Source organism: Talpa occidentalis, unplaced genomic scaffold (genome assembly GCF_014898055.3).
Source record: "Talpa occidentalis isolate TD23 unplaced genomic scaffold, MPIMG_talOcc4v2.1 talOcc4.4, whole genome shotgun sequence".
Classification (NCBI taxonomy): domain Eukaryota; kingdom Metazoa; phylum Chordata; class Mammalia; order Eulipotyphla; family Talpidae; genus Talpa; species Talpa occidentalis.
Genome location: NW_023604295.1, coordinates 91,403,182 through 91,415,943, shown reverse-complemented (window position 1 = coordinate 91,415,943; position 12,762 = coordinate 91,403,182). Strand labels below are relative to the sequence as shown.

Sequence of the window (12,762 nt, the reverse complement as noted above, 5' to 3'; positions counted from 1 at the left end):
GGAAAGCCCAAGTACTAAATTCTTTATTTTTTTTAAAAAAGATTTATTTATTTATTTATACAAGCACAGGGTACAGTCAGAAGCGTGGGAGTGGGAGAGAATTCACCAGAGCCAGAGCAGGGAACAGATCAGGCTGACCAACAAAATACACTGCTGAGGGGAGCAGCGGGCACAGCAGGAGAGGTCTGTTGTGCCATGTGGGACCCTCCCAGTGGCCAGGGATGGAACTGGCGCTGCAGAGCCTGCAGGCAGCTTTGCAGCCCAGCACTCAACTGCTGTGCCACCAGGGGAGGCCCCCGAGTACTAAATTCTTTAAAGTGCATTTTCTTCATTCATTTAGATGATTTTTTTTATCTTTACTTTATTACTACAAAACATTCATTTATTTGTGTATGATAAACCAATGTTTTGTTAAATCCACCTTTTTATACTTTATTAAAATGCTACTGGGGGAGGGGGAAGAACATAGAAATTTGTTAAAAGGATGTTAATAAGTGATATTCCTATAGGAATTCTCCAAATATTTGTTCACCATTTTTCTAGAGGACCTCTTTTCCTAATATGAGATTTTAAAACTTTTCCCAAATGATTTTGATATGTCCTTCAATACCCAAATGCATATCCTTCAATTAAATTCCAAGAAAATCTAAAACCAAATTTAAGATTTTTGTTTTAAGCAATACATTCTCATTCTCACAGAAGGAATATAGAATGTATACAGAATATACAATTAGAGAAAACTGTGATTGTAAATGACATAAATATCTAACATAATGGTTAAATGTGCTAACTCACTCACTCATGTGTTAGTCATTACATATGTGTTAACCATAATTTTAAAAAATGTGTAAACCATTAAGCTAAATATTATAAAATTATACTCCTTTAAAAATATGGTCAAACAGTTTTGAAAACAAGGTTAAAATTCTAACTATAATCTAGATAATTATTTTCTGGATAGTCTTATTTTTGAAAACTATGAATAACCAAAAAATTATGAAAAACCTTGAGACAACATGCTAAAATAAGGGTAATATTTCCTGTTTAAATTTTCAACAAAAAATACATTTTATAGTCAGAGAAAAAACTGAATAAAATAATAAAAAGAGACAGAAGTGACTAGTAAATCTGGATCCACCAAGGATCGAATGTTTTACACACCCTTCCAAAAACCATACTCTTCACAAACTTTAAGCTGATGTCTTGGCAGTTTGTTATGTGGCTTTATTTTAAAATAAAAGAATCTGGGGCCTCCCTAGTGGCACAGGGGTTAAGGACACAGCACTATCAAGTTATTGCCAGCTACTGCAACACAAGTTCCACCCTGCCAGGGAGTTACCCACATGGCACAACAGACCTCTCCTGACTCACAGGCTGCTCCCCTCAGCAGTGTATTTCAGTAGATCTGCCTGTTCTGTTCCCTACTCTGTGTCTAGTGAATCCTCTCACCCCATCCCCACACACACACATTGGGCTTACACCCCAGTTATTGTATACATAAATAAATCTTTTTAAAAAATTTAAAAAAAAATAAATGAATTAGAAGAAGTGGGTGCACATTAATAACCACAGTTTAAAAATAAATTTATTAAGCATATTAAACTAATTTCAATTGAAGAGAATGTCAGGACTCTACATTTTAACTTTTTTTTTAAGATTTATTTATTTATTTATGCAAGAACTGGGGTACAGGTCAGAAGCATGGGAGGGTGAGAGAATTCACCAGAGACAGAGTCGGGAGCAGAACAGGCAGATGGAAGACACTGTTGAGGGGAGCAGAGGGTGAGTCAGGAGAGGTCTGCTGCATCATGTGGGATTCTCCCTGGCAGGCAGGGAATTGAACTGGCGCTATAGATGCTACGGAAGGCTTCGCAGGGAGGTGCTCAACCGCTGAGCCACCGGGGAGGCCCTACATTTTAACTTTCAAGAAAAATGTCTTTGTTACTTGGAGTTCAGAAAGTATCTGAAGATTACCAGATAATGCTTTGTTGTGTCATTTTGTAGTTAGTCTTCTAGTATTCAAATTATAACAAAACAATATGTCATATGACCTACAATTAAATCATTTTGATAAGAAACCTTATGTTTATACAAGCAGACATTTTTAAAGAGGTGTGATCTGCAAATACTGGAATAAATCAGCAGTTTAGCAGTACAGTACATGCATTTACAACAAAAGTAAGGATTTCCTCATGCCTAACTCCCAATTTTCCCATCTCCAAAGGCCACCACAGAGATTACATTTTTGATATGTCTTGGGAGAGCTTTTCTAAGCACACACAAATTAATATACAAGCTTTTTAACGCAAATGTCAGGCTTCTGTATCTCTTTATCTTTCATTTTTAAAAATGCCTTGATGTTGATTGCATTTCTTTTTATTTAAGTTCATTCATTGTAATGGCTACATCACAATTTATTTAACTGACTGCTTAATGATGAAAATTTCTATTATTGCCAAATGTATGTTAGTACACATAATGTTAAAATAGTCTTCTTTGTGTACCTGTGTATTGCATTCCTGGAAGCAGAATTGCTGGATCAAAGTTCTTTGCATTTTTATTTTGACACATATTGTCAAACTGTACTCCAAAGATTTTGAATCAATTCAGATATCAGACAAAAATTTGCTGCTTTCTTAATATAGTGGTTTTATCGAACTTGTTGTCTTCACCAATTTGAAAGTTTAAAAAAAAGAGTTTTATTTTTGACATCTTAAAACGAAGATGATTACATCATCTGCATCTCCATTTCTGTGAACAGCCTGTTTGACAGTTGTCTTTTTTTCTCTTGGCTAGTTTTTTTTTCTTATTTTAACATAAATTGAATAGTGTTAGAACCTGGTTTCATGTTAATTGTTCTTTCAAAATGTGTCATTTATTTTTATTGCATTTTTGTAATACATTCTTTTTTACCACTTTGTAGTACTATATGAGGGATATTCATTTTTAAATGACTGTAATGGCAAAAACATGAACATTATGTACTTTCTGTTTATAGAAAAATTAACAAGTTGTGAAATTCCTCAGGCAAAATATTTAAAATATGTGCCTACTTGAAATATCATAGCAATTGTTACAGGGTAGTGGAGAAGTTCCCCAGGACCCCCAAACCTGATCACTCTAAATAGGATATGCCATCTGCCTCATCAAGTCAAAATCTACTTTAACAGAAAGGAGCTTTAATAAAATTAGTGTGCAAGAAAGACCAAAAAAGGATAACGTTTTAAATTAAGCACCCAAAGTGACCCATGTCCCTGTGGGTAAATGCCTAGCCAAACAGTGTTGGCCCAAAGCAGGGCCTCTGAGATCGAAAGCCTGCCACAAGTCTAAGGCACCTCCTGGTAGGAACCCATAGGAAAGGGACAGAAAGGCCCAGCAGAATCAGTATTAAGGACAGAGAAAACAAAAGATTTCCTTTTTTTTTTTAAAAGATTTATTTTTTTATTTATACAAGCACTGGGTTCACCAGAGCCAGAGGGGAGAGCAGAGCAGGCAGACTGACTAAGTACACTGCTGAGGGGAGCAGCGGGCGCGGAAGAAGAGGTCTGCAAGCTATGTGGGACCCTCTCCCAGCGGCTGGGGATCAAACCGGTGCTGCAGAGGCTGCCGGCAGCTTCACAACCCAGCACTCAACCGCTGCGCCACCGGGGAGGCCCGAAAATGAAAGATTTTCAAATGATGAAGATGAAAAGGGACATTCAAAGAGAAAGTTAAAGAAGAGAAGAATATGGAAAGCTTTGTTTAAGAGAATATATTTCTTTTGCAATGTATGACAACTGATATACCCAGAAAGTAATCTGTATAAACTACTTATTAAATTCTCAGATCTTTATTATTTTCCTATTATAGTAACATTATTTATTCCTTATAAGCATACATACTTTACAGAACTATGTAATAGAATGTGAACATACTTAATACATAATTCAGTCTATGTTCTAAGTTATTACTTAGAAAAAGTTATATTATATACAAATATCTGTATAGGGCCTCCCCGGTGGAGCAGCAGGTTGAGCACAGCGCTGTGAAGCTGTCCACAGCCTCTGCAGTATGGGTTTGATTCCCGGCCAGCCAGGGAGATTCCCACATGGCTCAGCAGACCTCTCCTGTCGTGCCCACTGCTCCCCTCAGCAGTGCTTTCGGTCCATCTGCCTGTTCTGCTCCCCATTCTGTCTCTGGTGAATCCCCTCACTCTCCCACACTTTCGGCCTATACCCCAGCTATTGTATAAATAAACAAATCTTTTAAAAAAAATAAATATCTGTATACATAGATATGTACACACATATCATGTTTCAACTTATTTTTATTTCTGCTTGTGTTTGATTTTATGATATATTTTGGAAATATTTCTACATTAGGACATATAGAGATATCAAATGTTTTAAAGTATGTATCTTCCACTTTTGGATATACTATGTATTATGTAATCAAATCCTCACCAATGGATATAGAATTATTTTCAAAGTTTGTATATTACAATTTTACTGTGATCATCTTGGGTACAAGTTTTATTTGCACACTTGGGATCATGATAAATTCCAACAAATGAGTATTTGAACATTTTAATAAGTATCACCATTCAATCAGTTTCACCCAAATATTTCTATTAAGAGCTTCTAAAAGTTTATTTTCCTTGTGACATACTATTATTATTCTTTCAAAAAAGGCAAAAACTGTCTTTTTTTTTTGATAATTAGTGTAGCTAACAGCTTTTATACTGCTTGTGATGTGCATTTCTCCTTTTTGAGTTGAATATTTTTATCCTCTAATTGGAGAGTTAATTTTAAAAATCATTGAGAGTTCTAGCAACAATATTAACTTTCTGATAACTTTTCTGTTTATATCTGGCCTTTTGCATGAAAATATTAATATGAATCATTTCTCTAACTGGGTTCTCAATTTTTGTATCAAACATGCTTTTCCCACATGCCATGCTCAAATACAATTATCCAGGTTTTCTTTTATTCTTAGGTTTCATATACTTGATTTAAATTAGCAAGCAATTTAGATTATGATGCAGTAAAACAGGACAGGTCTTTCTCCTTGCTCCATCAGGTAAACTTTCCTATTTGTTGCACTGAACAAGTTTGTGTTCTTGCATTCTAAAGAAAAGGGAAGACATCCCTAAGAGGGTAATAAGGAAGTTAAACATCAGGTGTTAACAAAGCAAGGTGGTACCTACCCAAATCTCCCTATGCCTGCATCAAAAGGACATGCCCACTGTAAGATAAATGATTTTCAGGCTTTTCTGCCCTCCTACCATTAGGATTGCAAGCCTGATGGAGGGCACCGGCATTTTGTTACATTATTATATTCAGTTGTATTGTTTACTTCTGTAGGCCATTGCTACAATATTTATATTCCCTAAGAGAAGCAGAAGAGGAGAAAATGCAAGAGAGAGAATGCCAGAGAGCCCAGTCAAGAGTGGAGATTCACAGGGGGATGAGAGCCCTACCAGCCTCCTAAGCACCCCCTACCCTGCCTGCCCCACCTTCCTACCTGGTTGCCACACTACATGTAAAAGCCCAATAAAAGCCTGAAAAGCCGCTGAGAGCTCCAGGACTCTCCTTTACCAGTCTGCTCAGATCATAGGGAACCAGCTCTGTGCCTTCCTGGCACTACGCTGGCCCTTGCTCATCTCCCTTTTGTTTTACTCCTTTATATAAACACCCCTGAACTCTGCCTAAGAGTAGGATGGTGGACTTTCAAATATGAGCCTGCTGCCCCCCTCAGTTTGTAGACAAATTAAACTATTTTCCTTCTCCTCAAACTCTTATTCCTTTTATTGGCTGAGGGAAACTGAGGCCAGCATTCTGTATCAATTACATTTGGGCATTAAGAGTGAAGGAAAGTTTTAGTTATTAGTTTTCCAAATACCTAATTGTCTAAGTACGATGAATTAAATGTTATTTTTCCCCACACCTTTATTTAGAATGCCTGCTTATCAAATCATCAGCTTTCCTTTTATCTTTAAATCAGTTTTTTCAGTTTCACTGATTTGCCTGATAGGTCTATTCCCTATTACATTGTTTTTTAATTACTATAGCTTTATAATATGTTATTATGTGTTAAGGCACACACACACATTTTTCTTTTAATTGAAATCTTCCTGCAGTTTTTTTTCCCCATGAGCTAAACAATTACTTGAAAACTCAGTTAATTTATTTACTTATGCTTTTAAAAAATACCTTTATCTAGAAAAAGTATTATTTATTTTATTGTATTCTTATTTATATATATGCACTTAAGGCATTTTCACATATATCCCTAATTCTACATAATTTTTTTAAATAGGTTTTTAAATCATGTGCTGTATCTTGCTAAATCGAATAGTGTATTTTATTGTTTCCTCAGGATGACTATCAAGAAATCCCTTTACGGATGCAGATTTCTCAGGTTACACAGAGTATTTTGAAATATTTCATTGTAAAAGTTTGTCCTGGACATGTATTATCAACACCCTTTGATGTAAGTGAAGTGGCATTTTTGCCTTTGGCCATTACAGCCCAGGAAGCTGAATTGTATGCCAGCACAAGAGATAGCAGCTTAGCCTGGGACAAAATTGCCAATATTTATACTGTTAGCAGATATGCTTTAGGAGTAGTTCACAATTTTGGAATGGCTTCCTTACTCACGTGGATGTAAAATTAAAAATAGCCTTTATGTTCAGGAATTGTTGGATCTACACATTTACCTCCTGCCTAAGTTATTATTAAAATTCTGGGGCATTCTATAAAGGACTCTGAAAGCTAAAGGCAATCACTTTTTTAGCTGGTATTTCCTCAAGTAATACTGCTCTTAAAGGAACTAACAGTAATCAAGCCTCTATCATATTCCAAAGAAACATTTTTCCAAATAATTTAGGAAAACTGACTAAAGAACCTAAGAATTGGCCCCACAGAAGGAGAAATAAGATTGGAAAGTCAACAATTGTTGGTATAATAAAAAGAAAAAAAACTCTGCTTTAGACAAAATAACAACCCAGTCCTACTAGGGACTTTAAAATTTCCATTCCTGACCACTCTACATGCAATTAAACCACTGGCCCACCAGTAAAATGATACCATTTGTGAAGCAATATTGGTAGAGAGATATTAAAGCATAAAAAATGCCTTCCTTCTTGTGCTACCTGTTCAAAATACAACCAAAGAAAGCTGTTTGCATTGCTCCTGGACATTTTAAAATCCCTAATGAGACATGAAAGGTTTGACAAACCCATCTCATGGGTAAACATGTTTTGGTCATGGTCTGTATGGTTTCGCTATAGACTGAGAAACTGTTCCTTATTAACAGGTTATCGCCTCCTCTGTGGCCAAAGTCTTTTTGGAAAAAATGATCTCTACCTGGGGAAACCTACTGAACTCCACAGTAATTAACGAATCCATTTTATTAGCCAAGTGCTGATAAGTTTGTGCAAACTTATTTGGACAAATGTTTGCAACATTTATATTTATGCAAAGTTTGTGCAAATATTTTGCAACATTTCCACTGTGCTTATCACCCTTGAACCTTTTGGTTTGGTCAAATGCAACACCAACACAGTAGTAGTGTATTTCTGGTGGCCAAATGTGTAGAAATTCTAACTTACCTTGGCCAAAAGCACAGCCTTTGATTCTTTTACACTGCAGATCTTTGAGATAGCTACCATATTCCCAATTGCACCTAAACCCATTCCTCTTTTCAGGCACACTGATTAAAGGAAATACACTTCACTATTGTAAAGGCCTACTTGCTTCTGTTAGGGGGAAAAGGATGTCCTAAAGCTAAATTCCATATAGGCTTTGTGGACTCCACCCCCACTCTAGGCCAAAGCCAAAGACTCTGGGAACTCCAAATCCCATTACCACCAAAGGGAAGGTAGCTGGGACCTGAGGGTGGGGTTAAGCAGCCAAGTTGGTATAAAGGCAGACACGTGGGCTTTGGGGGGGGGGTCCCCCATTTTGGCTCTACGCCAGCTCACAGCGTCCCAGCTCTGAGAGTGACTTTGGGTTTCCAGGTCAGCAGATCGGTTAGGACGTATTAAAGACTTTATTTTCCTATTTTCTCCCTGAGTTGTACATTTTCCTTATTTCCTTTTCCCTTGTAAATAAACCTTTTATTAACCTTTTGTGTGTGCCTGTAGTGGAGTATTAATAAGTCCCTTGTAAGAGCACGGATGAGGACCCACAGCCAGGCAACCTGTTCAATATCAGGGCTGCTCTATAACAACTTGGCGCCCAACGTGATTTCCAAGCTTCACCCGTGGTTGACCAGCCCAAAGTAATTTTTCTTGCGCTGGTCACCATAAAGCACATTAGGTCTGCAGGACTCGCAGTGAAAATCTTTGTTTCACGTCTTCTATAACACTTCTATCAAAAATAACCATGTCTGGCTGAGCAATCTTTACATAGAACGCAACAGCAAGATGAAGACTTTTATTGACATAGCTTGAAACCTGGAGATTTTAACTACTGGAAAACACACCTCCAGAAAGACTCTTCAGTCTTTCTGGAATCCTCCCCCATTTGCCCCTGTCTCCCCCCCCACCCCACCCCCCCATCAAGCATTGCTATCAAATCGATATGCAGCCAAACTTCAGACTCTTGGATTCACATGATATATTTAAATAAAGCACCACATCCTCAATAGAACTGCAGACTACCTAGTAACCTGGAGGTTTACAATCTGCACTCTCTCCCTCCAACATGGGCCATGACATACAAGGAAGGTTAGTCCTAGTGTAACAGGGTGGTCCCGAGGAAAGGGGGAGGTTCCCTGCCCCACCCAAGGGAGGGTGGAGCTGAGCAGGGAGAGGAGAAGCTGCAGAAGAGACTGAGGAAGGAAGCAGGATGGAGCCAGGAGACCTGGAAGAGGCGCGTGGAGCCTAGAGACACGTGAAGAAACTGCGCTTGTCTTTTGGTCGTGGACTGGGTGACACAGATGTGGGTGAGACCCGTGGGGAGGTGACAATGGCAGCTTTTATCTTGATGTTGATTTTGCTCTTTTCCTTCCGGGCTTGTCCAGTTGTTTGTGACCCTTTTCTGTGGGTCCCCACTGGAAGATGCTTTAGACTTGTAGCAGGCTTTGGGGCCTTGTTCTGGGCCAATCCCATTTGGATGGACTTTTACCCACGAGGGTGATACCGGAATTGTCAGGCCTAGTCTCCCAGCCAGGAACGGATTCCAGGCTGCAGGGCAGTGCTGAGCCCCAGCCGCTAGACCCCCCACGGGTTGGTGTCTCACGAAGCCGCAGCAGGAACTTCGCAGACGCTCAGGCAAGCAAGCGAGAAGAGGCAGTTTGTTTAGAAAAAGAAAAAGTTTATTGAGGAGAAAAAGAACAGAAATAAAGTGGGACTCCCAGGCCAGGGAACCAGGCCTGGGAGGGGCAAGGAAGCCAAAGTGGAGTCGTGTCTTAGGGAATATATACCTTTTTTCCCTTATTATTCTAAAGCTGCCCCAGTCTCTTTGTGATTGGTTAGTTTTTGGCTGTCTCACTTAATTTGTTACTGAGTAGGGGGATCTTCACGTTCCTTATTTGTTTTTTCTTTCCCCATTTGTTGCATCTTTAAATTTATGGCCCAGTCCTCTGGATGGACATCCTTGCATTGAAGTTAAACAGCTGCCCTTCTAATGTGACCATAAATTAAACCACTCTCCATTTCTCCAATCTCCGCCTCCCTTTACCACCTGAAGGAGACCAGGACCAGCATTAACAATGTTGTCCTTGGTCCTGGCATGTTTGTTTTTCCTAATGGAATGGGTTACCTTCCCTTGCTTGTCCTTATCTCTGAAGCCTCCCTAAATTTTTCAGAGGTCCCCTCCTGCACTATCCCTAAAACTGCCTAATAACCCTAGCTTGCCCTGTCTCAAGGGGACGGGTAACTCTGGATGCTTCATTTAGAAACTAGACTCTTTGCCTTACCTGTATCGTTTCCTAGTTTTATTAAAGTTCCTTCCCATTAAAGTCTCCTATGTTTTGTGTTGATGCGGCGGATGGCAGAACCCATTTAGAATAGGCAGGTTTGCGGGACTTGGGCTGCCCCTCTCCCTGTCCTATAACAGATTAAGATAAAAGCTGCCATTGTCACCTCCCCACGGGTCTCACCCACATCTGTGTCACCTAGTCCACGACCAAAAGACAAGCGCAGTTTCTTCACGTGTCTCTAGGCTCCATGCGCCTCCTCCAGGTCTCCTGGCTCCATCCTGCTTCCTTCCTCAGTCTCTTCTGCAGCTTCTCCTCTCCCTGCTCAGCTCCACCCTCCCTTGGGTGGGGCAGGGAACCTCCCCCTTTCCTCGGGACCACCCTGTTACACTAGCACTGAGAAAAAACAGGTCACTGAATTCAGTATAAACCCAACTCTTGTTGGGCAGTGCTTTCAGAGAAGGATCTTGATCAAAATGTGAAAATTCATATATAGCAACTATTTAAATGAGGTCCAGAAGCTGAGAATTCCCTCATATGCTTGCTCAATCAGGTAACCAAAGGACCTGATGCAACAGGACTTGCATCTCCAACACAAAAGGGAAGTTGCTATCCTACCTCAGAGGGAGGAGGAGGGTTTCTCTAGAGATATAAAGGGGCAGCTCGCTTTGATTGCAGTTTTATGACTCACCATAAAACTCTACTTTCCAAACAGCCCTTCTGCCATTGCTTCCAAATGAACACATTTTTGTTGGTGAAATAAACTGATTGCTGATTGCTTTTCATTTGAGGTCAGCACTTCTCTCTTGAGACCCCCAGGACTTCCTCCCAAGCCAATCCCTATCCCCAGTTTGTAGACATTATAAATCCTACCTGTGAGTAGGTACTAGTCCAGCAGAGCTGCAAGGGGATAATGCCCCAGAGACTAGGCAAGAGAAGCCCAGTCAGCCAACACATGAACTAACTCCCTGGTTGCAAGGGCAGCCCACACAAAGCCACTTCTTCCAGAAAAAAAAACTAGGGCCAGAGCGGCTGACAGAAAGCACAGCACTGTCTGCTCTCCTAGAGCAGATTTCTGCTTACAGAACAGTCTCTCCAAGACAAAGTCTCCATTGGCCAGGCCTTGGAGGCCAATATTAAGATTTGGGAAGGGGGGTGGGGCGTATAGAAGGGAGGGAGGGGGGGCAGTCCCAATCCCGGGCAGGAAACAGGTAACCAACAGTCCCAAAGCGTACATGCTCCCGTTGGGGGCCCCAAGTTGGATAACCACCTGAGGATTCCGGGCCTGGTGCTGGGGACACCACCAGCAACTAACACGCTCTGCTGGTCCCCCGGCTTGGATCTCCACCCCCGACGCTCTGGCTCTGAAGCTGAAGCGTTTTTGGCCCCCGACCCCGCTCTCCACGCACCCGACCCCATTCACCTCACGACCGGCTGTCAGCGCTGCACAACTCGCGATGCCTGCGATGCAAACGTTATCCGCAGAGGAAAGAGAAAGGGGAGGAGAAAAGGGGAAGAAAAAGGAGGGTTTTTCCAAATAGAAAACAAAGTATTAGGAGAGGGGAGGGAGGGGTGGCGGACTTGGGTGCGGTCGGGAGTGGCGGCAACCCGCCCCAAGGCCAGAGGCCTCCGGGAACTCGGCGGCCCTACACACCCCCCCCCCCCCCCCCCCCCGCCGGTGCTGGGAGCTCCTCCCTTCTCGGCTGATGTTGGGGAGGCGTAGGACTCCCTGCTCTTCGCTTCGCAGTAAATACTAGGAGGACGAGGAAGTGGAGAAAATACTTTATTACAGCTCTAATAGGAGGTGAAAAGAAATGTAAGAAGACATAAGCCCTAATCAGAGAAAGGAAGGTTTTCCAGCTTGGGAGGAAGAGCTGGGCTTCCCGGGTGCACTCCTAAACTTGGGAAACAAAAGAGGAAACCACTCTTTCGCAAGAGTCCTGTTAGCCTAGAGAATTGGCCTTGGCCGTGCTGTGCTGGCTAGAGGCGCTCTGGCCCGGGGCCCAGGCATTTTGTTTTCTCTTTGGCGGAATCGCAGGCCAGTTAGAGGCTGGAGGGCGAAATGAAAGGAGGCCCGAAAAGAGGGGCGGGGACACAGAGTTTCCTGTTTTTGGCGTCTGTGGGAGAATGCCATTTGTTAATTACTGTCCCTAGGCACGCAAGCTTTTTTCAAACTAATAGGGTTCAGCTGTGTAAGGGCTCAGGGGCAGGAGCAAAATCCAATGATGGCAACTAGGAAAATGTGAATAGCCCTGGTCTTGTAAGAGAATCAGGGTGGTTTAACTTTAAATCAGTACCAACTCTCAATGTTTTGTATAATTCAATTATAGGATCTCTCAATACACCTTTTTTTTTTTTCCAATTACGTTTATTGAGGTAAAGTTGGGCTACACCGTTGTAGGGTAAATGGTTTTCAGGCTTTTCTGCCCTCCCACCATTAGGATTGCCCTGCCTGATAGGGCACCTGCAGTTGGTACATTGTTGTCTTGTTTACTTCTGTGGGCCATGGGAGAAGTACTGAGATACTCACCTGGAGAATCAGAAGCAAGAGAGAGGCAGGAGAGAAGAGGAAAAAAGAAGACAAAGCAGCCCAGAATGAAGACTTGCTGGCACCCTGCCTGCTGTGTACCTGTTTGCCACACTGTATATAAAGCCCTGAGAAAGCCACTGAGCGCTCTAAGACACCTCCTTTACCCGCCGGTCTGCCGAATCATAGAAACCTGCTCTGTGCCACCTTTACTCTACAATCCTTAACTATGAAATTATGTAAAGCTTAGAAATTTAAAGGTTTATATTTTTCTGTATTACTGTAGTGGCAGGAGGACACTGAGCAGGTTATCTATAATTCGGCAGACAGAG

General features: G+C 41.2%; 1 protein-coding gene across 5 annotated transcripts in view; it reads right to left on the bottom strand.

Moving 5' to 3' along the window:
- Positions 1 to 11,548, bottom strand: part of PLSCR4 (phospholipid scramblase 4) — a 39,195-nt gene extending 27,647 nt beyond the window's left edge. For all 5 annotated transcript variants that reach the window (XM_054700752.1, XM_037525827.2, XM_037525830.2 and 2 more), the window contains exon 1: positions 11,327 to 11,548. The gene's annotated coding sequence lies outside the window, so the exon portion shown is untranslated. The remainder of the gene's footprint in view (positions 1 to 11,326) is intronic.
- Between the last annotated feature and the right edge of the window lie 1,214 nt (positions 11,549 to 12,762).